At 43.0% G+C, this 27203-nt stretch overlaps 1 protein-coding gene across 5 annotated transcripts in view; it reads left to right on the top strand.

Moving 5' to 3' along the window:
- The first annotated feature begins 641 nt into the window (after nt 1-641).
- RAD54L2 (RAD54 like 2) overlaps nt 642-27203 on the top strand; it is a 114252-nt gene continuing 87690 nt past the window's right edge. Inside the window, exons 1-2 of one of the 5 annotated variants that reach the window (XM_027584090.1) lie at nt 1136-1152; nt 5385-5446. The gene's annotated coding sequence lies outside the window, so the exon portion shown is untranslated. Of the gene's footprint in view, nt 663-1135; nt 1153-2645; nt 2829-5301; nt 5447-27203 lie in introns of those variants that run through there. The other 4 variants (XM_027584088.2, XM_027584089.1, XM_027584092.1 and 1 more) reach the window with 4 other exon arrangements.

The raw sequence follows: 27203 nt of genomic DNA on the forward strand, positions 1-27203 counted from the left end.
ATAATCTAGTATGAGGGAAGTGGTTTATAAGTAGAAAGTCTAAAAAACATCCTAAGAATAAGATGGCTATTGAAGAAAGAAATACTTTTATCTGCTACTTTGGAACCTGGTTCAGAGTGATCATGGCCTCTGGGATCTTTGGCATCCAGAAGTGGGGATGGGATGGAAGTTTGGCTGGAGGAGGAAGGATTAAGCTGGCTTCTATGGAAAGAGGAGGTGGTGAAACAGGGGAAAGGAAGGGGTGTTTTTTCCAGGTGTGAGTTCACAGTGATGGAGAAGGCCTAATTCTAGCTTCTGGTTGATTAGCAAGTTGCTGGTGAATTTTGTCTAATTCTAGCAGGAAGATCCCAGATCTTTAAACCTCACTTGAATGTAGGGCCATCAATAGGCAGGTATGCATGTAACTCACTCTAGGGACTCCCTCTAATAGAACCCATTTTCCTAGTAGCCACAGGACTGAATTGGGGATGCCAGGATCCCCAAAGGTGGTTTGTGAGGGCATAACATCATTCAAGTAGTCAGGGAAGCTCCTGGAAGGCAAGGAAACAGTGATGTCATAGAAGGGCAATGGCATCTTGGGAGGAAGGAATAGAAGGGGCTTCCATCACCAAGGGAGCAAGCCCTGGCCCTTGTTGCTCCAACCTCATTAACAAAGGAAGAAGGTAAGCGTGGGTGTCTTTGATGGTTGTGCATTTGGTCTTTTAGGGGGGAGATAAACAATAAGATTCCTTTTTCAAGCCTCTGCCCAGTTTCACTGCTCTTTTTCTTCTCCCTTTGGTCATCTGTAGGGTTCTTATCTAAACCTGCTTCAATCCTTGAGACCAAATCTTTTTTTTTAATATTTTATTTATTTACTTGAGAGAGAGTGAGCTAGAGAGACCATGAGCAGGGGGAGAGGCAGATGGAGAAGGAGAGGCAGACTCCCCACTAAGCAGGGAGCCGGATGTGGGGCTTGATCCTAGGACCCTGGGATTGTGACCTGAGCCCAAGGCAGACGCTTAACCGACCAAGCCACTCAGGTGCCCCACCTTGAGACTAAATCTGCTTTATGTGTCACACAGGGAGTCCAAACTAAGAGGCCAATTGGGAAAATTTAAGACCTGGAGCAAGGAGACGTCGGAATATTGACCTGATCTCAGGATGCCGAGAGAAGTGAATGAGCTTTTGAGGGATCCTTTGTCCTTTAAGAATATAGGATGAAGTCATCTTACTTGAGGGAGCAGAGAGCCTCCAGAGGCTTTGAGTGAGCTGCTTTCTAACCCATGAGCCTGCTGTTTCCAAATAGTTATCAAAATTCCTTTAGACAGGCAGAGCCCTTTTCCTTACTCCCGGGGATAATCTAAAAGGAAATATATATGTATATGTGTGTGACACAGTGACAAAATTTCATGCAGGTGCAAGTGACTGATACCAGAGCCTTTCTGGAAAGTCCCTTCAGACAAGAGAGAAGGGTATCAAGGCAAAATTTTCCTAGTCTTAGTAGCCACAGGACTGAGAATGGGACATTTGAGAACATGTGAAAGCTATAATACTTTTTGGAGCACCTCGGCAGATCTAAATTTCCATCAATAGTTTGGAACACACACTTGTATTTTTATAACCTAATTTGTTCCTAAAATAACTATGTCTGATATCGAGAGGTGTGAAGGCCCAGAAGAAAAGGGAAGTAGGGAAGAGGAAAAAAAAAATTTTTTTATCCTCTTGATTTTATGAAGAAAACAAAACAAACCTTCCAAAAAAAAAAAGCTCCGTTTTTAGAATTTTTCATCATCCTGCCAACGTTCCCTTCCTTGGAGGAGGAAGAGGAGGAGGAGGAGGAGAACCTGGGTCTGAGGAGGTGGATGGTGGAGGAGGAGGAGGAGGGGGAGGGGGAGGAGGAGGAAGAGGAGGAGGTGGGGGAGGAGGAGGAGGAAGAAAGTGTGTGTGGGGGAACCTGGCTGTAGTGCAGAAAGCTGGCACAATACACTCTTGAGTCCGCCTGGCAGCAATTCCCAACTCCCACCTCCCCGTGTCAGTGATTAAGAAAGCCCTTTCTTGACCCTGCTTCAGTCAACAGGAAAGGGGACAGGAGGTGGGGGTGGAGGGGGGAAAACCGAGAGTTACATGATGCGCATCAATTTCAAGGGTCCTTGAGCGCTGTGCACAACCTCTGTATGAGATGGTAGTAATAGCAGCAATCATCATTGACAGAATCACCAATGATGGGGCCCCAATGTTGAACCCCATATCTCCGTGCCAGGCACTTGCATCATCTCATTCAATCCTAACAAGCTTCCCCTAAGTGAGGAATGAGGAGGAACCCAGGTTCAAATTGAAGCCCTGAAGTCCTTAGTAGCCAGTATGCCTCTCTGGTGGCTGGCGGGATGCAAACCCATTCTGCCAGACCCACCCCGGAACCGTTCCCAGGTGGATTGAGGCCTGGGATTTTCGTGCCGCATTCACTCCTGAAACCGTCATCTGTAGCATAGATGGCTCTATTCAGGAACGAATCATGGTCCACCCGGCGCTGGGGAAGAAGGGCCTCCGGGCGGCTCTCAGCGGAACTTTACTGTCGGCGGCGCGTGTTCCCGTCCGGGCGGCCGGGCGCGCGGGCCGGGAGGGGGACGCATTCTGGCGCGGACCGCGAGCGGAGCCTGCGAGCGCCGCCGCCGGAGAAGACCGACGCTCGGCCAGAGCCAGCCCGCGGCGCCCGGGCCTGGCCGGCCGCTTCCCGCCTCAGCCGCCACCCCCGCCCCCGCCGCCACAGACGCCGCCGAGGCAGGAGAAGCGGGACGCGCAGCCACTTGTCCCTGTCCGGCCCCGCGCGGCCGGGAGCCGCGGCGCCGGAGGTGAGTGCCGGTGCCGGCCCCCGGCTCCCGGCTCGGGCCGCCGGGACCCGCAACAATGGGGGCCGAGTGGGGACGCGGCCCGGATCCATGGCGCTCAGCGGCCTGGGGCAGCAAGCCGGTCCCAGCGGTCCGGGCCTTGGGGCACTGGATCCCCACTGGGAAACTCCAGTGGCCAGAGCCTTGGAGGGGGTCTTGGCCTCGACCCTGGGCCTTGGTGGCTTATATTTTGTTATCTTGGTAGCCAGGAAAGGGAGTCATAGGGGCACGGAGACTTAACTCCAGTGGTGTGCGCTCTTGACGCTTGATGCGGACGCCCTGAAGGGTGACCATAGTGGGGTGGGTGTGGGGGGGGGGCTTACGTTTGGAATCCTAGGGGCCTCAGTGTGCCTGGTCCCTAAGGCGCATCGCTTATGTGTCTTCTCCCAACCCCCCGCCTCCTGAGATCTGTGAACTTGGCGGATTGGGATCTGGCTGGGGAGAAGAGGCACTAAGAGTTTAGCTTCTCTGGGGTAACCAGTGATTAGTTCCTGGAAAGGCAGAAGCTCAGCTGGGCACAGGGAAATTGAGCAAAGAGCTGGATTCTCCGGAGCCCAGATGCATCCTGGCGTTGAGGGGTTCTGGGGCAGGAAACTGAGTGTCACAAGAGTGCCACGGTGGGTAGTGTTGGCTACCTTGGCGTTAGGGTGAGGCCGGAGTTGTGATTTAGGGAGTGTAGAGGAGTGTTGGTAGGCTGCCGAGTTTGGTAGGCTGCTTTATGTGGGCCATGGTGGTAGCAGCCTGGGGGATGAACAAGAGAACTTTGCAGAGTGGGCTTCCCAATAGAGAATGACCTCTTCCTGCGGGGGAGTGGGTGACTCAGATCTGTTAGAATTCCTGCGCTTGCTAGTGGATGTGGCTGACTATATTAGTGCCTGGGCACCAAGGTGGACGGGGCTGGGAAAGGGCTTTTGGGGGCTGAAGGAGTTTGTTCCTGAGTAGAAGATAGTGTGAAATCATTCCTTCTCACTCCGAATCAGAATGGTAGCTGTCATTGACAATATTTTAAGCAAAGAATTTGTTTGTATTTGGATCCAAAGCTTTCTTCTCTTCATTTTTTTTTCCTCCTGTTTTTGGGTTGTGACTCATAATTTCTTTTCAGCACTGTGGCTATTGTTTGTAATGCTAGACAAATTTAGACACTGTAATATATGTAAATTCTAGGGGGTTTCAGTCCAATTCTTATAAATCTAAATTAAGAACCTGTTTTCACTAACTTGTGTGTCATTCTTGAATGTGTGCAACTCTAGTGGGGGATGTGAAGACCCTAACAGTTTATGTTGTTAAATGTTCTTCATATCCCCAAATCCATGAAACTTCATTTTCTGCTACTGCCATGAAGTCATTATGTTGAATCTGTTAAATCTTAGTGACTGCCATTTGAGCCCTCACAGGACATTATCTTCACTAGAAGTGTTATCCACCTTCAACGAATTTGGTCTGTACACTGTCTCTTGTCTGTTTTATTCAAAGGCAGTGTGCAAACTCCCAACTCTGAGGCCTGCAGCTGTGCACCAGAGCCCTGTATGTAGCACTCAGACAAAAGTTGGTGTGTTGTCTGTGGATGAGGTATCGAACTCTAGATAAAAAAAAAAAAGTATCAATCATTGTACCTTCTGAGTTTATTTAGAGTGTTAAGATGTACTGGAGTCTACTATAAATTTTCAGGTGAAATGTGAGGTAATTCTGACTATAATTGTGCTTTAGTTATGGGGTTTGGTTTTTTTTTTCCCCCCCCTTAATCTATAAAAAATCACATATTTCCCTTCAATTCTTTCTCTTTCTTTTAAATTTTTCTATTTTAAATCATTAATTCTTCCATAAACCAATATCTGTTGAATTATGCCAGATACTGTGTTGGGCATTTCCACAGTGGTGATATTTTTGACTTTTTTTTTTTAAGATTTTTATTTATTTATTGAGAGAGAGAGATAGAGAATGGTAGAGAGAGAGCATGAGAGGGAAGAAGGTCAGAGGGAGAAGCAGACTCCCCGCTGAGCAGGGAGTCCGATGCGGGACTCGATCCCAGGACTCCAGGATCATGACCTGAGCTGAAGGCAGTCGCTTAACCGACTGAGCCACCCAGGTGCCCTATTTTTGACTTTTTAATAGTAGTTCTTAATTCAGAAGTGGCTATAGGTCTGTGAAGGAAGAAGTGATTCAGGTATATCAAGCTTTTAATCAGTAAAGCTGTTGAATAAAGTTTTTATACAGTATTAATTTTGACTAGTGACAATTGATTATCTTCATATATTTCTGTGAAAAAGGTTAACTATACTGTGGTCACATTAGTATGGGATTGTTTTTGCATCATTTCATTTAAATACACCTGTTAACTTTAAGTATTTCTGTAGACAAACCACAGGTAACAGTTTGTTTCTGTGTGTCTGGATGAACAGTGATTTATAAATACTGTATATGTGCTTGGGTTCCCCAGGAAGCCGTCACACTTTCCTTTCCACTGTGGTTTGGGAGCATGAAGGCGTTGCTTACCCCCTTTGTCTGGTTCACTGTATGTAGGCTGGGAGTGTCTGCTGATCACTCGGAGTGCTGTCCCCTAGAACAGGAGGAATAAGATTGAGGTAAGGCTCAGTCTATTTGAAATTGCTTGCCTCTTGATATTCACTGCATAAAATATAATGTAAATTATATTTGAAAAATTTTTTTAATTGTTAATCTCCATTCTGATCTAGTAGAATGAAATTCTGTCTTTTGCTCTCTGTGTTTGTATTTTGGCCAAAAATATATGAAGAAATTTAAAATCAAGGCACTCACACAATAAATTCTTTGAAATACCTCTCATTTTCTATCTAAAATATTCACTTGATCAAAGAAAATAAAAGCTAGTTTACATATGTTGTTTTGAAAACAAAGTGATTGCTGAAAGAAATGTATTTGACTACCTCTTAGTCAAATGGATCGACTTCAGAAACTCTTGAAAAGAAGGCGGCTTAGGGTTTTTGCTTTCTTTAGGAAAATTCTGAGATGCCTAGTACAATAGGAAGGGCATGACTTTCGAGTCACCCCACCTCTCTCTTTTGTTTGCTTTTTGATGTGGGCAAGCTGTTAACCTCTCTGAGCCTTGTTTTTTATTTTATTTTTTTCATCTGTAAAATGGGGTCAATATAACCTTCTCTGCAGATTGTATTGAGGACTGGAGATGAGGCGTAGTGTTTTGTGGGTGGTCAGTGCTTGCTATTAGTAGTAGTATGTTGCTGTTAGTAGTTGTTAGTGTAGTTAGAAGTAGTAATGGGGGCACTACTCAGTAGTAGTAGTAGTAGTAGGAATATAGCTGGGTGCTGTGCATGGATGAGAGGGGCTCGGTTTCTTTGGTGAGGAAGGCAGCCTGCTCTCTCCACCTGTTTGCACTCTGGATAGGTGAGAGAATTGTCGAGGTAGTCTTTATCTAGTACTGGTGGGCAGGAGTCCACACTATAAAGTCCAAGGTCGTTTCTGGCACTGATAGGTTTTTTCCTGGCATTTTCTATGGAGAAGCCAGGAGGTAACTGTTTGGCATGTCCTTGTTTTGAGAACCGTAAGCATTCCCATTGATAGAGTGCTAGAGTATGCCAGGCAGCATGATGTTCTGTGCAGGCCATGGTCAGGATGTTTCTCTAGCTTTAGTCTTATCAGAGACCTGGTTTTGTCTTTTTGCTAGGAAGACTGCAGATGCTGGAGAGATTTGTCATCTTTCTCTAATTTGGGCTATTTTGATAGAATATAGCACTCTGTTCAGAAATGTTTTTGATGAACAGAAGGTTCACAGCCTTTGTTACAGAATTGTTCAGTTTTATTTTTTCCCTGTGAGAGGAAAAAAAGTCAAGAGAAAAATAAGTATGAGCCAGGAAGAAGTGATTAGAAATAACTGGCCCTGGGGTGCCTGGGTGGCTCAGTGGGTTAAGCGACTGCCTTCAGCTCAGGTCATGATTCTGGAGTCCCAGGATCAAGTCCCGCATCAGGCTCCCTGCTCAGCGGGGAGTCTGCTTCTCCCTCTGACCCTCCCCCCTCTCATGCTGTATCTCATTCTCTCTCTCAAATAAATAAAAAATCTTTAAAAAAAAAGTAAATAATATTCTTTTGACCTTAAAATACAGTGAACATCTAGATCCTGGTATATCTCTGTTTCAACATCTCACAAGGACCTTTATGACCCAGCCTCTTCTGTGTCTGCCTTTCTAGTCCCTCCTCTGCCACAATTCCTCTGACACTTGAGGCTCTAGTTATAGTGAACTCCTTGAGGGTCTCAGCATGCTCAGGCTATTCCTCCTGCTAATTTTCCTCCCCATTCTAGTGATTTTCTGTCTCCTAGGCTTGCATTTACCAGGAATTAAGACACCACCATCTCTTAAACGATTCTTTGATTCTTTCTAGATTAAGCTGAATGCCTCTCTTTTGTGTGGCCATTGCAGTCTGTCCAAGCATCTTTTATAATTTCACTGTACTCTTAACTTTTGATATATTTGTGTGTTTTCCATGCTAGGTTGTGACGTACTTGAGAGCAGAACCTTGTCTTGTTTATCCTTATATCCTAATACCTGACCATCTCTGGCACAGAGTAGCTACTTAGTAAATGTTTGTTGAATGAACAAATGAATGATCTCTGATATGAAGGGACAGGAAGTCGTTCCTTGTGGAGTTGGTGGTGTGATGAGAGTTCTGATTTTATGGCTGCATCTGGTGCTCGCTGAAACAGTGCTTCTGCCTTTGTACTTCCAGGTTGCTAAAAGCAGTATTTTGCTTGACAATGTGTTGCTTAATTCCGTATGTTCATGGTTTCAGGCTGGGGGGCTATTACTTGCTTTCTGTGGGTCTTGCAAAAGTTTGCTTTGGAAGAAATATAAGTTTTTCATTGGTATTATCTAGGTCTTCCTTTGGCCATTTACTGCTATGAGCACTTTGTCCTCATGTGTGAAGAAGAATGACTAGTCAGTTTGGGTCACCAGGTCTCCAGACAACCAGTGGCCAGCCTGGGAGTGGGTAATGGATTTAACACCAGGTGTTGTGACTTACTGGTGATGGACCTTTGGGAGTTGAGCTCAATATCACTGTTTTCAGGATACAAGATTATTTGCCCAAATTTTATTCAGGAATTTGAACTCAGTGACTATGGAATTATCTGTACTAGTTCTTTGCTCAGCCCAATACTGTACTAACACTGAAACTGATGAATTAATTCTTTGTTAGGAGGCTGTGTGTTCTGAATTACTAACCTAGAAATTAAGGAATTGTGCCGATCCATTAAGTCACCCTCTTGGTTCTTCGTGGTAAAGTAACCTGAGAGTGTACTATCTAAATTACTTTTATTTAATTCTCATGGTTGATCAGACCACATAGGAATCCCACTGAAGGCCAGGTGTGAGGAACCTTATTAATACCTACATAATGCAGTTCTTTCATGCAGGTGACAAACATAGCAGACTGCAGAAAAGGAAAACATGAAAAGTAACTGTAGTTAGATTAAAGATAAAAATTGATATGAGATAAGGAAAACTGAAACAAAGTATAAGACATTAAATATGGCAAGCAACTGTGAAGTTGAAGATATTTTGTGAGCAATGTTGAGTTTTTGAGAAGGAAATTGTTTTAATGCAGGTTAGAAGCAATACGAACAAGGATCATTTCAGCCAGCATAAATACATTGGCGATACTAGCGCCCACTTATGGTCTTATAACACTATTGATGAAAGTTGTACATAGGCAGACATGAAAACGTTTGCTTTATGGAAGGCAGCTATGCTAACCATTATACCACCAACGCTAAAATGTTTGCTTTAGATTAAGTATACTTTGCACACCTATCATATTATAGTTCATAAAACACTTTCGTATGCATGTCCTTTACTTTACCCTCCCAACAGCCCTGTGATGCAAGTAGCTCCATTTTACAGATGAGGAAGCAAACACAAAGAGGTGAAGTGGCTTGCTTTCAAGTGCACAAAGCCAGTAAGAAGAAAAGCTGGGACTTGATGCCAGGTTTTCTGATCCTAAGTTTAGGACCCCTTTTATGTCCTCATAGGATTCTGTTAGGTCTTCAGTTTGGGGGGATAGTTACTCTTTATTCCAGGCTTCAGGCCAGTAAAAGGTACACACAAAGAAGGCAGTTCCACACAGGGAGTAGAACATCTGCTCTGTTAACAGTAGCCCAGAAATTCTAAAGGGCTGGATGGGGGAGGAACCTAGAGGGAGCCCCACCCTCCTAACAGATCACTTAGTGCTCAGGAGAAAAACCCAGAACCAGGTGGTTTTTGCAATATTTGCAAAAACCCAGAACCTAGGGGCGCCTGGGTGGCTCAGTTGGTTAAGCGACTGCCTTCGGCTCAGGTCATGATCCTGGAGTCCCAGGATCGAGTCCCACATCGGGCTCCCTGCTCGGCAGGGGAGTCTGCTTCTCCCTCTGACCCTCCTCCCTCTCATGCTCTCTATCTGTCATTCTCTCTCTCTCAAATAAATAAATAAAATCTTTAAAAAAAAAAAAAAAAAAAAAAAAAAAAAAAAACCCAGAACCTAGTAGTGATCTTCCTCCTGATGTGATGATGTGTAGAAATTGGACAAAAAAAAGTTTGGGAAAGAATTCTTTAGGGGTGATTCTAACTTGAGCTCAGGTTCTTTGCCTTCATTGTGCTTTCTAGTTCCACTGTCTCCCCTACACCATCTCTCCACCTTTCTCTTCCCCACTGTTTCACCCACCTCCATCTTAGCTTGGATGCCAGTTTGCCATGGCCCACAGTTTCAGTGCTGCCTTCCCTGGGTCTGAGAACCATTTACCTGCCTGACTTTGTCTGCTCTGCCAGTTGCCATCCCTAAACTTTCTCTTCTGGCTTCTTTTGCTAACCCTAGGCTGCTCAGTGTTTCTGGGGAGTCAGGAAAATGGGACGTCTTATTGACAGCAGTTGCCACTGCCTCACTTGAGTTGAGCTCTGTCTGCTCCTCATCGTGCTCCTGTGCTGCCTTCTCAGGGTCCCATTTCTTTCACCAACTGCTTGCATGTTTCCCAAGGCTCATTTTTTCTTTTTTTAATTTTTTTAAAGTAATCCCTGTACCCAACGTTTGACCCAACGTCAAACCCATAACCCCGAGATCAAGAGTTGCAGCTCCAGCAGCTGAGCCGGCCAGGTGCCCCAAAGTTCATTTTTTCTGTAGGCCCTAGACCTGCCCTCTATCTTCCTCATTCTTGACCATGACCTCACTTTAAGGCTCCTGCTCCCTATTTTTTCCCCTTACCTTTCTTTTTTTAAAAGATTTTATTTATTTATTTGACAGAGAGAGACACGGCAAGAGAGGGAACACAAGCAGGGGGAGTAGGAGAGGGAGAAGCAGGCTTCCCGCGGAGCAGGGACTCCGATGTGGGGCTTGATCCCAGGACCCTGGGATCATGACCTGAGCCAAAGGCAGACACTTAATGACTGAGCCACCGAGGTGCCCCTCCCCTTACCTTTCTATCATGACACTTTCTTTTTCTTTTTTTTTTTTTTTTAAGATTTATTTATTTATTTGGGGGAGAGAGAGAGAGAGAATGAGCGGGAGGAGCAGAGGGAGAGGGAGAGAGGATCCCGGGAAGACTGTGCTGATCGCATGACCCCGAGATCACGACCTGAGCTGAATTGAAACCAAGAGTCAGAGGCTTAACTGACTGCGCCGCCCAGGTGCCCCTCTATCATGACACTTTCATAGTTCAGAATCTCTTGCTTTTGGAAAGTCCTTGACTTTTTAACTTTTTTCCCCATGATTTTACCAGTAATATATGAGCACAGTAAAATTCAGGCATTTTTAAATAAGGAAAGGAACCCATAATCCATGTCCCAGTGTTAATCACCATTAAGATTTCAGTCTATTTCGGCTGCGGTGTTGATCTTGGGGTGGTAAGATAGAGCCCTGTGTGGGGCGCAGAGTCTGCTTGAGACCCCCTCTTCCTCTCCCTTTGCCTGTCCCCTGAGCGGGTGTGCAGGTGCACTCTCTTTCTTTCAAATAAATAAATCTTTAAAAAAGAAGAATTCGTTCTATATTTATCCACATTTTTTTCTACTTGGTATGCTAACGTGTGTATGGGTGCATGTGTATGTGTGAGAAAAAGAGATAAAGTAATTCCTTTTTTTTTTTTTAAGACTTTATTTATTCGACAGAGAGAGACACAGCGAGAGAGGGAACACAAGCTCAGAGAGGGAGAGAGGGAGAAGCAGGCCTCCCACCAAGCAGGGAGCCCGATATGGGGCTCGAACCCAGGACCCCGGGATCATGACCCGAGCCGAAGGCAGACGCCCAACGACTGAGCCACCCAGGCGCCCCTAAAGTAATTCCTTTTTACAGAAGTGGGAGTACAATATATCTACTCTTCTGTAACTTTTTCATTTAATGCTTTTATCTTGGGCATTTTCCCATGTTTAATACCCAGATCTATAACGTATTTTAATAGTTACATAGGGGCGCCTGGGTGGCTCAGTTGGTTGAGCGACTGCCTTTGTTTCAGGTCATGATCCTGGAGTCCAGGGATCAAGTCCCACATCGGGCTCCCTACTGAGTGGGGAGTCTGCTTCTCCCTCTGACCCTCTTCCCTCTCGTGCTATCTCTCATTCTCTCTCTCTCAAATAAATAAATAAAATCTTTAAAAAAAAAAATAAAAAAATTAATAGTTACATAGTATTACAGTGTATATTTGTATCAGTTTTTCTAGTCCCCTGGTGACAGACATTAGTTCCTGTCTTTGCAGCTAAGGAGCACCCTCGTGTATGTGTGTCTTTGTAGACTTTGTATACATTGTATACATCTTTCTGTACTTTGTACACTTCTTAGGATAAAACCCTACAAGTGGATTTTCTGTGTCAAAGGATATGCATGTTTAAAATTTTTCTAGATAATACCAAATAACTGAAAAGATTGTGTAGTTCTCCTTTAGCACTGAACATTAGCAAATATTTTTAATCTTTACCAATTTGAAGCCTAATTTTGAACTAATTTTTTTGAAGCCTAGATAACATTTTCTTATTCAGGAGGATGAGCATCTTTTCATGTGTTTATTTTATATGTATTAATTGATTAATTACTTAGTCAGTGTCTCCTTTATAGCATCTTCCTGACCTCCTCCCCCCTTTTGGTTTTTATCTATATGCAAGGTAGAACCATGGTAACTTTACTTAGCTCTGGGCCTCTCATGCCACCCCAGCCTTCTCCTTCCTATCCCTGTTTATCTAAAATGCAATTTTACTGCCATTTCCTTACCACCTGTTTTATCTGTGTCTCTTAATGCTTTGCGGTCTGGCTTCTGGTCTTACATTTCTTCTGCACACTGTCTCTGAGGTGAATTCCTTATTGCCGGGACAGCAGGTTTTTTTTCTTGATGTTTGTTCTCCCTTGGTTTGACCAACTCCCTACTCCCCACCATCTTTGCAGGGAGGGAAGCCACACATGAGTGGACTTTTTATTATGGAAAATTTCAAACATATACAACAACAGGGAGTATAGTATATGAACCCCATGTACCCATCACCCAATTTCGACAATTATCAACATTTCCCCAATTTTTTCTTTTAATTGTCCTCCCCACTTTTTGGGGGTTGTTGGCATATTTCAAAGCTAAATCTCAGACATTGCACTGAGTGTATGTCTCTTACTAATAACATTCTATTTTTTTTAAAGAATTTATTTATTTGATAGAGAGCACACACGCATGAGCAGGGTGGAGGGGCAGAGTGAGAGGGAGAAGCAGACTCCCTGCTGAGCAGGGAGCCTGATGCAGGGCTCCACCCAGGACCCTAAGATCATGACCTGAGCCGAAGGCAGACACTTAATCGACTGAGCCACCCAGGTGCTCCAAGAACATTCTATTTTTTAAATATCATTACCTTGCCATTTTCCACCCTAATAAAAATTAACAGTATTTCCTGAATAGCGAGGACTTGATTTTTAAAAAATTTTTTAAAGATTTTATTTTCTAGAGAGAGAGAGAAAAAGCACAAGTGGGGGGTGGGGCAGAGGAAGAGGGAGAAGCAGACTCCCCACTGAGCCCGACGCGATGAGCCCAACTTAGGGCTCCATCCCTGGGCTCCCGGATCATGACCTGAACCAAACTCAGACGCTTAACCGACGGAGCCACCCAGGTGCCCCAGGACTTGATATTTAATTCTGCCTCTGATAACCTGCTGTTTAACTTGGGCAATTTATAAGCTTGTTTTCTCCTCTTGAACGGTAGTGAGGATAATCATAATTCCGTCTCATAGGATTGTTGTGAGATTATCTCATATACTCCCACATAAAGTGCTTTACCTACGTGGGGCACAAACATTTTTTGTCTCACTCTGTCTTTATTCATCCATTCATTCATTCAGCAGATTATTTTTTGAGCATGTATGTTTTAGCTGAAGAGGAAACACTGACCTTGGCTTCTAGGATTCTACACTGTCTTGATTCGCTGCCTACCTCTCAGATGTGCCTTTGTAAAAGCCCTTTCTTGGCCCTCTGGATATGGGTGTAGCCCAGGTTTGTTGTTTTCCTCTTCTGTTCCCTGTTAGCCTGCCCCTCAGAGACCTAGCTCTTTCACTCCCACCGCTCCAGGGTGTCCAAGTGACTCAGTTCTATGACCGTGGTTTCTTTACAAAGCAACAAACCTACATTGCATCCTGTCTTTTGGACATTTCTGTCTGAACAGGGGGATGAGTGTAAAGTGCACACCAGGGCTACAACTCCATCTCAGCCACTCACTTCATGGCTTGGGCAATTCAGTCATCTCTCTTGGTCTTGGTCAGAAGGACAGAAGGGCTGAATTAGAGTCTGAAGTCCTAGGCAGCTTTAGAGGCCTACCAGCTGTGAGAAAGTGGTTTTAGAAATGTTATCAGCATAGATGGAACCATAGCCACCATTCTGCTCCCCAAACAAGTTTCTGGCTTCCCCCACCTAGCCCCTTCTGGGAAATCCAGGCTTTACTCTGGCTCTTCTCTCTCCTTTGTCCTCAGCATAGGACTGGTTACCTCATGGCTAGATCTTCAGGTGATCTTGATTCCTGGCTCTTCCTGGAACACATTGTTGGCCCCTTTCAGCTTTACATCTGTATTCACATTTTGTCCTTTGGTCGTGTTCATGTTGTTTCCCCTGAACCTGTGTTCTGGCCATTGAAATTAGGACCATCTCTGTAGGCTTAGTTCAGGTGACAGCTTCCTCCACATTGGAAGTGAGTCCTCCCTCTTTTGACTCTCATGACTGGCAGCATATCAGTGACATTTCACAGAATGCCTGTTTTCATATATTTGCATAAGTTTTTTTTTCCTTTTTTTTCTTACCTTCTAGTTTGTAATCCCCTTTAATACAGGTACCACATTTACATTGTGTGTAATTTTGCATCATACAGTGTCTATCACAATTCATTGTGCTGATAGTTTTGCAATAAATACTGATTGAATAAGTGAACTTTTTCAATTTTTTAAGCCTCAGTTTTAATTCTGGCTCTGATACCTGCTGTTTAACTGGGCAATTTATAAGCTTGTTTTCTCCTCTTGAATGGTAGTGAGGATAATCATGATAATTCCGTCTCATAGGATTGTTGTGAGATTATCTCATATACTCCCACATAAAGTGCTTAGCACAGTGCTTTATCTACATGGGGCACACTAAAAGTCCACTAAAGTGGACTTTGCTTCAAGGTAAGAACATTTACAGAAATGTTTTTAGGGTGCCTGAGTGGCTCAGTTGGTTAAGCGACTGCCTTCGGCTCGGGTCATGATCCCAGAGTCCTGGGATTGAGCCCCACATCCGGCTCCCTGCTCAGCGGAGAGCCTGCTTCTCCCTCTCTCCCTCCCTGCTGCTCTGCCTACTTGTGCTCTCTCTCTCAGTGTGTGTCAAATAAATAAGTAAAATCTTAAAAAAAAGTTTTTAAACCCAGGTGTTCAAAGGATGTGATAATTACAGTCAAGAATGAAGAAGGCCTAGCTTGTGAAATGGTATAAATGGTACTAATTTAGGTACTAATTCCTTGATTCCAAAAATTCAAAGAATCCTCTGCTTTCCTGTCCTGTCTCAGAGTTGGGAGATTTTTCTGACTCTTGGATAATATGACTTAGCTTCTCCAAAGTGTCTCTGGTACCACTGTTGTCATTATGGAGTAGCTAAAGGTAATCAACAGTTATTGAAAGCTAACTTACTATGTGCCAGGCAATGTACTAATTATTTTTTCACTTTAAAAAATCTTAGATATGCACTTTATTATTCTCATTTTATAAATAAAACCTAGGTTTAGAGAAATTAAGTAACTTCTTCAGTGTCCTTTAGTTAGAAAGTGGCAATGCTGGGACTCTGACCCAGGCCATCTCATCTCAGAGCCCATATTCTTTTTTTATATTTTATTTATTTTTTTCAGAGACCATATTCTTAATTGATTTACTGCTTTCCTGTCCAAAACACATTTACTGCCAGTTAGCTCTTTGATGTTTATTTTTTACTCATCCCTTATCAGATACCTTGTGTGAATTTATTTTTTCCTTCCCAAACCAGCTATTCTTCTGTTCTTCCTGATTTTTGTGAAGAGATGCCATTGCTCTTGCAGTCATCCAGACTTTAAGCCTCAGAGTCCTATTTAATTCCTCCCTTTCCTTCCCATGCAGAAAATTCTGTTGAGTTTTCCTTGGTAGTGCCTTACCCCTGCTACATTCTTTCTGGTTTCTTTGCCTTTCCCTTAACCCAAGCCCTTCAGGTCTAGTCCTGGATTGTGACAGCTGATTTTCCTTCCTCCATTCTCTCATCTTTGCAGTTCTGAAAGGATTGTCTTTCACCCATCTATCTCCACTTAAAAATCCTTCTGTGGTCCCTGTAGCTGGGATTTCTAAAAGCCAGTTTTCAAATAGTGTCATAAGCACCTGTGGGACTTCTTTAAAGTGTGTAAAGTCTTCAGAATAACACTGTGAGATCAGTGCTATTATTTGCAGTTTAGAGATGAGAAAACAAGAGGCTTAACCAGACTGAGTCACTTATACAAGATCACTATTGGTGGGAACTGGGGAACTATGTATTTTTAATAAGCTCATCAGATTCTGATGCCCTGAAAAATACCAGGTTTAGGAAACAAAAACCGGGCAGCCTTCAACTCCTTTCAGAATTCCTTCTCTAAATGTCTTTGTGGTTCCAGTGACCCCTCCATATGTGAAATTTCTGTAGCATTTGACTCTTGATTATGCCCATCTTACTGATGTCTTTCCTGAATAGCATACTCCCCTGGCTGGTTCTTCCTCTGCCTCTCCCAACTTTCTCTGCAGACTACTATTCTCCACTCCCTGGTGATTTGGCCTGTTCTTGACTACCCTTCCCCCTCTACACATACTCCCTGAGTCTCCTGCATATTTGGGGCTTCAGCTACCTGAGTATGGTAGGAACACCCAAATCTGTATCTCTGATCCCGATTCATTTTCCAGCTGTTTCTGGCATTTTACTATTTAACAACACTATTACCTACACCATTGTTCAAGCTGGAAACCTGGGCTACAGAAGAGGTTGGAGTTAGAAGTCTAAGTTAATATCAAATGCTGCTACTTTCTAGCTGGGTATAATTGGGACAGGTCACTTAACCTCTCTAAACCTTAGATTTCTTCTTCATGAAATGGGGATAACATTACTTTCCTCATGGTATGATTGGGAAGATATTATGAGAGAATGTCAATAAGACATTTAACAATTTCATTAATTATGGAGCCCTTCCTATATACCAAGGACTGTGTTGGATGCTGGGGAGATAGTGGTGAGCAAGGCTGCCCTCCTGGGGCTCCGGTTGGCTACTGAAGCCTTACTGGTTTTGTCTCCTCAGTCTCTAATGTTTCCACTTTTCTCCTTTCTCATTGCCCCTACTATGGTTCAGGGTCTCACCACCTTTTGCCCAGTGTTACAGCAGCTTCCTACCTAATCTCCTTGCCTCCACGCTGCCACCAGAATGTTCTTTTTCTTTTTTACTTATTTATTTTTTTAGGGAGAGAGAGCACACGTGTGCAAGCAGAGGGTGGGGGGATAAGGGCAGAGAGGAGGGAGAATCTTAGGCAGGCTCCACATGGAGCCTGACTCAGGGCTTGATCTCACAACCCTGAGATCATGACCTGAGCTGAAATCAAGAGTCGGATACCTAGCTGACTGAGCCACCCAGGCGTTCCCAGAGCATTCTTTTGGGGAATTTAGATGATGCCACTTATCCTTCGGTGGCTCTCTTTAGGGGGCATATAGACTATGGAGAGGATTGCATGGAGATAGATACTGAGTCCACTTCTGAGCTCGGCAGAGAAGGGCTCAATAGTATAATGGTTATGTCTGCCAGAGATAGAGATAGGAAAGTATTGCCAAGTGCCACATATTTGCCAATCCTTGTATAGGACAAAGTTCGGACTCCTTAGCAAGGTCTTCAGGACACTGTTGGATCAGGATCTGGCCTGTCTACTTCTCATCTCTTGCAGTCTCCCCATTTACTCCCCAACCTGTAGTCCCATGGAACTGAATTTCTGCATGTGTCATTCCCTTTCCATGAATGACTTCATCCTTCTCTTCTTAAAGCTCTGTCCGTTTTTTCTTTTCTTTTCTTTTCTTTTTTTAATATTTTACTTACTTATTTGACAGAGAAAGACATAGCGAGGGAGGGAACACAAGCAGGAGGAGTAGGAGCGGGAGAAGCAGGCTTCCCCGCGGAGCAGGGCGCCTGATGTGAGGCTCGATCCCAGGACTCTGGGATCACAACCTGAGCCGAAGGCAGACGCTTAACGACTGAGCCACCGAGGTGCCCCAGTTTTTTCTTTTTTTAAGATTTATTTTTTTGTGTGTTTGTTTGTTAGAGAGCGCACGTGTACAAGCAGGAGGAGCGGCAGGCAGAGGGAGAAGCAGACTCCCGCAAGGAGCCTGACGTGGGACTCAATCCCAGGGTCCTGAGATCATGACCCAAGCCGAAGGCAGATACTTAACTGACTGAGCCACCCCGGCTCTGTCCTTTAACATTCAATCTGTTGTCAGTTCTGGAAAGCCTTGCCTAGCCTTTCCAGGTAAAATTATTTCCTTCTCTGTCCTGTAGAACCTTAGTTTGTCCATCTGTCCGTCCTTCCTTCCTTTTTCTTTTTTTTTTTTGAGAGAGGGATAGAGTACGTGCACACAGAGTGGGGGGAAGGGGCAGAGGAAGAGAGGGAGAGAGAGGATCTTAAGCAGGCTCCACACCCAGTGCAGAGCCTGATGAGTGACTCGATCTCACAACCATGAGATCATCACCTGAGCTGAACGAAACCAAGAGTTAGATGCTTAACTGACTGAGCCATCCAGGCGCCCCCCTCTTCAGTCTTCTGAAATATAATTCACATATCATAAATTTCACCATTTTTAAGTCTTTAATTCAGAGGCTTTTAGTACATTCACAAGGTTATACAACCATTACCACTATCTAATTCCAGGGCTTTTCGTTGCTACAAAAAGAAACCCATATTTATTAAGTCATCACTCCCTTTCCCCCTATCTCCTGGTAACCACTAATCTACTTTTTGTTTCTATGGATTTACCTATTCTGGGCATATCAGATGAATGGAATCAGACAGTATGTGGCCTTCGGTGACTGGCTTGTTTCGCTTAGCATCATGTTTTCAAGGTTCATCCATGTTGTAGCATGTGTCAGTACTTCATTCCCTCTCAGTGCTGAGTAATATTCCATTCTGTGGATGTGCTACATTTTGTTAATCCATTCATCATTTGAACCTTAGTCATATGTTGTACTTGCCAGATTGCTCACAGTGTATATTACATATCTGTGTCAATTGATGGGATGATCCCTGGAGGGCTCTAGTCATCACTCTGTGACCAGGATGCTTCTTCGGTGCTTATCAGTACTGGTCAATAGTAGATGTTTTTCCTTTTTTCTTTTAAGATTTTGTTTATTTATTTGACACTGAGAGAGACAGAGTGGGAACACAAACAGGAGTGGGAGAGGGAGAAGCAGGCTTCCCGCCAAGCAGGCAGCCCAGCGCGGGGCTCCCTCCCAGGACCCTGTGATCATGACCTGAGCCCAAGGCAGACACTTAACGACTGAGCCACCCAGGCACCCCTATAGTAGACGTTTAATCCGTATTCAGTGATGAATTGTTTTATCTCCCTTTCCAGAAAACCTGACACTTTCTAGCTTTTCAGCATTCCTCAGATCCAAGCTATGATTCCTGCACAGAGAATGTCCTTTCCTTCCTTCCTCACTTGTCTAATTCTGCTGTGCTTAGGGTTGTTTCAAGGTCTTCCTCCTCCAGAAAGCCTTCCAACAGCATTTAAACCTCAGATGCTATTGCTTCCTTCTCTGAACTCTGGTGCATTTGGGGTCTCCCTCATTCATTAGTCACTTAATAAATATAATCTTAACTCTGTCCTTAACTAGATTGACAGTAGGCCCACCAACACTGATTCCTTTTTTGCACTCCCAATAAAAAGCTACTCTAATTATGTAATGGAATTACATCTAACATTTTACCTTAAATTGAGCTCTTCTTTGCAAAAGGAAAGAAAAGAGCAAGAAATAATGACTTAAATAGTGAGGTAATTTCTACTCACCATTTTACTCAGTGAATGAGTACCCACAGGCAGTGTATGCAGGCAGTGTTGTTACAGTTAATACGACAAAATCTATACATTTAAAGAATTCTTGACCATTGGCAGAAGAGAAATTGTTTTGGTGGTGTGGTGATGATTTGGTAAGTATTCTACCAAAAGAGAAAGAGAAGGAAGAGAAGGAGAAGGAAGGAGAAGGAGAAGAGGGAGAATAAGAATAATGGGGAGCCACAGAGAATTGTTGATGTAAAAAGATTTGTTGGAAATGATAAGGAAGAGGCTGAATAAGGAGAGCCTGCAAGCTGGAATTTTCCTAAAATTACTGGACTGGTCCAAGCAGCAAAACACATGAGGGTTTATGGGCGCCTGGGTGGCTCAGTTGGTTAAGCGACTGCCTTCGGCTCAGGTCATGATCCTGGAGTCCCAGGATCGAGTTCTGCATCAGGCTTCCTGCTCAGCAGGGAGTCTGCTTCTCCCTCTGACCCTCTTCCCTCTCATGCTTTCTGTCTCGCATTCTCTCTCTCTCTCAAATAAGTAAATAAAATCTTAAAAAAAAAAACAACACATGAGGGTTTAATTTCTGAATACTGTAACCTTTTGGAATTCAGTGTACATATCTACAGGAGTACATACATGAAACTCTATAGTGTATTTATGTGGGCAGTTGAAAAGGCTTTTCAAGGGTGACTTTATTGATATCTTTCGCTTTAGGCTTTCATGGGAGCCCTAGCTAAGATGAGGCCCCTGTAGTGGGTACCCAGTGAATTTTTGTTGGCAATATGAGAGTGTGGTCACTGGATGTGGACATGAATAGGGGCAGTCACAGCCTGAAAAATACGATGCTCCTAAGGATGGGGATGAGACCAGGGAGGATCTGTTCGCTGATTGCTTGGCTTTACAGAGAGAGAATACACGTATAAAGATGAAATGTTGATTTTACAGTTACATATATTTTGTTTGTTTTGCTTTTTATTTTTATTTATTTTTTATTAACATATAATGTATTATTTGTTTCAGGGGTACAGGTCTGTGACTCATCAGTCCTACACAATTCACAGCACTCACCATAGCCCATACCCTCCCCAGTGTCCTTCACCCAGCCATCCCATCCCTCCCACTCCCCACCACTCCAGCAACCCTCAGTTTGTTTCCTGATTTTACAGTTATAAAGTCATATCTATAAAGTCATATCTATTATAGAACAAAAGAATAAAGAAGAAAACTTTTTTGGTAAAACTACCATCCAAAGATAAAAACGGTTAAACTTCTGGTGCATTTCTTTCGTGTGTGTGTGTGTGTGTGTGTGTTTCCTGTGCACATATAAGTACTTGCATGAGTGTTTTATATAGGGAGGATTTTTCATCTAGTAACTTTTTAAATGGGGATTTAAATATTAATAAGCTTTTTTGGTGCTTTTTATACAAAATTATATTGTAAAAATGGTCCTGAAGCTCTTCCCCTGAAATTTGCTACGTTCTCAGACTTCCTCTAAAGGTTAGAAGCCTCTTTGACAGAGCCATCTGTTTTATGTATTGGTAGATTTATTTGTTCATGAACCTTACCAGGTCTATCTTGCAAGCTCTGGTTAGGGCAAGTTGGAATTTACCCGATTGACCCAACTAGTGCTCTCAGCCCAAATTCCTCCATCAGAGAGACCTGTGACTTGTTCTCATCTGTCAGATGTTCCCTGCTAGACTTGTTTTTCATCTATTGACACTAGAGTGGGTATTTCAGTTTAAATGTTTTTAAAAACATTTTAGAGATGCTTAGAGGAAGTCTTGATTTTTTTTCTTTTTTTTACGATTAAAATTAAATCAAAACCATGTGCTATGGCAGCGTCTTACAATTCCACGTCAAGGGCATTTTGGCTAGTTTTTCTCCCTTGAAGACTCACTTCTCATACTATTATTCCATAAGTGAAAGTAGCAAAGAATGCCTTTGTGAGGTATAAAATCAATGCATGACTTACGAGAAATCATATCTGTGAAACAGTAGCAGCATCAATAAAATAGCCTATTGAAGTTGAAACTGTTACTCTTTCACATTTAATATGTTTAAATTTTGAATCAGCTGATATTCTTCCTTTCCCAGGTTGTCTCTCAAGCTATCTAGCTTCTCATAAAGAATCTTGAATCTTCATGTGGGTAGAACATTTGGTTCTTACTGCTTACATAAATCTTATTTCTAGCTTAAAGGGAGAATATCTCTGTCCTGGATATTTTTCATCTAGTAACTTCAGTATCTTACACTTGGTACCTTTTGCCTCACCTGAGGGCTCCAGATCTGAACTAATGCATTCCAGAGCCCTGTTTGGTTCCCTTCTTCAGTGAGCGGGCCTTTTGGTGCGGGTTATTCTCACTGTTCCGTGTTCTTCTCTCCCCTACTGTTTTATTCACTCATTGTTTGTAGACTTGGTTTATCCAGTTTTGTCTGGATGGAAATGCCTATTTTCTGGGCTTGGGGCCAATTTTTTACTTAACTTTTGGGTAAAACTGTACAGTATCCCAGCTGCTGTCTAAAGAGATGAGCTCTCCAAAAGCAGTTTTATTTGTTTAGAAACCAAATAGCACATATTGTGGTGGAAGATGTTACACACATATTGGAAAGAAAAACAGGCTCTCCCTAAGTGGAACATGGGTTGTCTGTATGAGAACCAACATAGTGCTGTATACTGGGCAGTTTCACCTACTGGGATTTTCAAATGGGCTGGAGCTGCAATAAGACTAGTGTTTTCAGGGGCACCTGAGTGGCCCAGTCAGTTAAGCGGCTGCCGTCAGCTCGGGTCATGGTCTCAGGGTCCTGGGGTCGAGCCCCACATACCGCTCCCTGATCAGCCGGGAATCTGCTTCTCTCCCTCTGTCCTTCCCCCTGCTCATTCTCTCTCAAATAAAATAAAATAAAGACTAGTGTTTTCATAAGAGACAATGTAAAATAAGTTTCACATCTATGTAGGATTTGTTTGTATTGTGCTAGGTTATTAAGTACTTATTATGTTGCTGGGTCATATGCTGTGTGAACCCTTACTGCACCTGATGTGGAGATGTCGTTACCCCAGATGAGAAGGTAAGTAATTTATTCCAGTTAACTGGTGCCTTTAATCTGGGTCTCTCAGACACTGCTCTGTGATATACCTACTGCCTCTTCAACATTGCTGATAGTAAAAGCTGGGATATGCATGACATCTGGTCTCTAGCCTGGACTGATGTCTGAGGAGGAGGTGACAGCAGCACCCTAGGCACTGGTTAGAGAAACCTGGAAGAGAAGCCTCCTGTGTCTTTTACTCTTTCATTAAGACTTGAAGAACAGTACTCCATTAGCTGTTTATTTTACCTCCTGAATGATTCTCAAGTCTGGCCTTTCCTTTGTCTTTTTAACTGGCTCTGTTTCCTGTTTTTTACTCCATCTTCACATTTCTTCAGTAAATTTTTTCCCCAGGCCATGTTTTGAACTTTACAGTATGCTAAATACCGAGCTGAGTGAACCTCTACTGCTACTCAGTATTCTTTGTTGACTAGTACCCCAGGAGGCTGTATCCTTAAGTAATGGCTTTGGTTTCATATGGTGTTTGAGCTTTCCAAGTACTGCTTCTCAGTCATCACTTCTGTTCATTCTTTGAAGCTTCATAGAACAAGCCTGATCCAAGATCTCAGAGCCTCTCTATGTCAGGGTACAGAGAATGTGCATTTTATTTTATTTTATTTTATTTTATTTTTTGTTTTAAAAAAATTTTGAGAGCAAGGGAACACGTGTGTGCATGCATGCACATGTGTGTACACACGTGGGGAGGAGCAGAGGGAGAGGGTGGGACAGTGCAGATCCTGTTCGGGGGGGTTGACCTCATGACCCTGAAATCATGACCTGAGCCAAAATCAAGACTCAGATGTTTAACCTACTGAGCCACCCCGGCGCCCCCAGAGAATGTGCATTTTTGTAAAAGAACCTCTTGGTTTGTAAAGTCATGGCCTCCACGCGCCTCTTCCCCCAGTGTGTTTATCAAAAATCACAAGGGTCAGCAGTTAGAATGTAGTAATAGCATAGTATTTGCTTTACCATTTTGTTTAGAAGGGGTTATTCCTTTTTTTAAAAAAAATTTATTTATTTGACAGAGAGAGAGAGAGATCACAAGTGGGGGGGTGGGGAGAGGGAGACGAAGAAGCAGGCTCCAGGCTGAAAAGGGAGCCTGATGCAGGGCTTGATCCCAGGACCCTGGGATCATGACCTGAGCCGAAGGCAGATGATGTTTAACTGACTGAGCCACCCAGGCGCCCCGGGGTTATTCCCTTTTAACTCTTTTCTATGTCTAAGCATTTGGTAGTACATTTAGTGAGTTTTTTTTTTTCTTTTTTAAGATTTTAGTTATTTATTCATGAGAGACAGAGGAGGAGAGAGAGAGAGAAGCAGAGGGAGAAGCAGGCTCCCAAGGAGCAGGGAGCCCAATGCGGGACTCGATCCCAGGACCCCGGGATCATGACCTGAGCCGAAGGCAGACGCTTAACCATCTGAGCCACCCAGGCGCCCGCATTTAGTGAGTTTTAACTGATTGTTAAGTCTGCAGATAATGAAAGTATTGACTTTCCCTGACACTGGAAAAGGCTCAGGTGTGGGAGGATTAGTTACTAGGTGGTAGAGTATCGGCTTGTCCTCCACAGATCATAATCCCTTTCCTTTCACTAATGTTCCTCTTAATTCCCTAAATATGCTGTGGCTATTTTCAAATCTTCCTTAAAAATCAATTACCTTTACCTGTGGCAGCTATGTTCGAAGAGCCCCAGTGGATGCCTGAAGCTGCAGATAGTACCAAACTCTATATGTACTGTTTTTTTCTTATACATACATACGTATGATAAAGTTTAAATTTATGAATTAGGCACAGTAAGAGACTAACAATAAAAATGATAGAACAATTATCACAATATACTGTAATAAAAATTATGTGAATGTGGTCTCTTTCTCTCAAAATACCTTACTGTATTGTACTCACCCTTTGTGTAATGATGTGAGATGATAAAATGCCTGTGTGATGAGAGGCAGTGAGGTTAATGACGTAGGCACTGTTGACGTAATGTTAGGCTACTACTGACCTGACCATGTGTCAGAAGGAAGACCATCTGCAGATAAGGGGAGGATCACTGTATTTCCTGTCAAGTTAAGAGGCAGCCTAGGGGAGACACCTTTTGGGAAGCAAAATTAAATAATTGATTCAGCTATTGATGTGTTTTTCAGGATTTTGAGTCAGCTGGCTCTAGAGTCTTTACTCTGGTGTTAATGTGTTATATAGATAACAGTCTTCTGAAGTGTTTGAAGCTGCTGCCAGGGCTTGGTAAGGACCCAGGAAGTCTATAGGCAAGGAGTATCTTTTCCAAAGCAAGGAAGGAATTTGTCTCTGCCTTACACAGGAAAACAAATGCCTACTGTGGGCCACAATTAGCAGATTACAGTAAACTTGGAGTCCTCCATATATGTAACTGAAGATGTGAGATTTGTTATCTAGGACGCTTAACCAAATGTAAACAGAGCAAGGAGTTAGAAATGGACTACATATGAGGTATAAGAGGTGCTCTTGGAGTCTTCCTTTCCTGGGTGCCTGATTGGCTCAGTCAGTAGAGCATGAGCATATGTCTCTTGATCTCAGGGTCTTGAGTTCAAGCCCCAGATTGGGCATGGAGCCTACTTAAAATAAAAATAAATAAAGGGGCGCCTGGGTGGCTCAGTTGGTTAAGCGTCTGCCTGACTCAGGTCATGATCCCATAGTGTCCTTTCCCCCTGCTCTTGCACGCACGCTCTCTCTCTCCCTCTCAAATAAATAAAATCTTAAAAATAAACACAGAATCTTCCTTTCTTTAACCCTCTAAAGAAGAGGGTAATTAATATCTTAGGATTCAATACAGCATGTATATACACTTCTTGTCTAAACCAGAGATAGCCTATTGAAGAAACTAGTCCAGATGTGATACTTTAATAGGGGAAAAAGAGTTAAAATGGGGCAGTTACAGCTGTGCAGGAGCTGGTAGTGCCTGTTATTTATATGTTTATAATAAGATGCTGTTAAGAAACCGTTTTTCATTTGAGGATCATGTGTTTGATGCCTTTGTACAAATCCAAATGAGAGAAGCTTTATTTCTTCCCATTTTGTTGATGATAGTGGAAGGTATGGGACCTCTGAAGGCAGTGTCTAGAGGTGAGAACAGAGAGGCCTTTTCACTCCTTGTACACTACTCAGTCTAATTGTCAGTCTCAGATGCTCTGGGAAGCCAACATAAGTTGCCAGGATTGTGCTTCAGGAATGTGTATAAGTATTGAACTCTTTCAGTCCTTCTGATTCTTTTCTAACTGAGATTAGGCCTTTTGTCTGTAGAGTTGCTTAACACCAGTACCCCTGAGCCCCAGTTGTTTTGTTTTTAAGGAAAGGAGGCTTTGAGGTAGTACCTTGGCAGGTGATTGTCCTTCCCCAAGAGTAGTTACCCGCCCCCCCGCCACTCCCAACCTGACACTGTCTAGCACAGGCAGAGCAGGGCCTGCTGTTCTGTTTAATCAGCAAGTATGTTCTTCTTTCACAGCATGTTTATGTCCATCAAATGTTGATCTTATTACTTAAAAAAAATCATTACATATCAATCTAGTTAGAACTAATGTGAGAATTTTAATAAGTGATACAGTTTGTGAAACATAGCATGCCTGTGGAAGCTCAGCAGATCAGATTGCCACAAGCATGTGTCCTAAGTAATTGATAAAGGTCATTTAGGGTTGGGTCACGAGCTGAAATGATGTGATGAACCTACACTTATCCAAGTTTCCATCATAAGAACTGGAACTGATTTTTAAAAATATTTTATGTTTATTATATATTTTAGAAAGCAGGAGAGAGGGGAGGAGCAGAGGGAGAGGGAGAAGCAGACTCCACGCTGAGCATGGAGCCCAACTTGGGGCTCGATCCCATGACTCTGAGATCATGACGAGCCAAAACTAACAGTCAGTTGCTCAACTGACTGAGCCACCCAGGCGCCCCTGGAACTGATTTTTTTTAAACTAATTTTTAATGCCAAAAAATGATTTTTAGGAGTGGCTGCCTGTCAGAACTTTTATTTATTTGGGTGGTGGTTGGTTATTGTTTATTTATTTCAAACATATAGAAAAGTATTCAAAATAATATAACAAATGCTTATGACCCTCCAGCTTTGTCATATCTTAGTATATCATAATCCTGCTTCAGATATTCATACTTAAAAAAAACAAACCAGAGTGAAGATATTTAACTTCTTAGTCCCATTTACTTCCTTACCCCAGCAGTAACACTATTCTGAATTACATATTATTCCCATGCATGTTTTCCTTCTTTTACTGCATGTATGTTTCTTTACAACATTGAGTGTTGTTTTGTATATTTTAAAAACTTTATATAAGTGGTTATTATCATGTATTTATCTTTCTGTAATTTTCTTTTTCACTTAATATTATGTCATTGAAGTTTATCCATATTGATTTATGTTATATTCTAGTTCATTTATTTCAAGTTGTATAATATTCCATTGGATGAGAGGGCTATATATAATTGTGCATTTTTTTTTAAAGATTTTATTTATTTGACACAGAGAGAGAGCACAAGCAGGGGAAACAGGAGAGGGAGAAGCAGGCTCCCCGCTGAGCAGGGAGTCCGATGTGGGGCTCGATCCCAGGACCCTGGGATCATGACCTGAGCCGAAGGCAGATGCTTAACTGACTGAGCCACCCAGGTGCCCCGATTTGTGCATTTTCTTATTAATGAGTACTTAGATTGCTTTTTTTTTCACCAGTCCTTACAATGATACAACGTAGATTCAAAAT

This window comes from Zalophus californianus, chromosome 1, assembly GCF_009762305.2.
Source record: "Zalophus californianus isolate mZalCal1 chromosome 1, mZalCal1.pri.v2, whole genome shotgun sequence".
Classification (NCBI taxonomy): Eukaryota; Metazoa; Chordata; class Mammalia; order Carnivora; family Otariidae; genus Zalophus; species Zalophus californianus.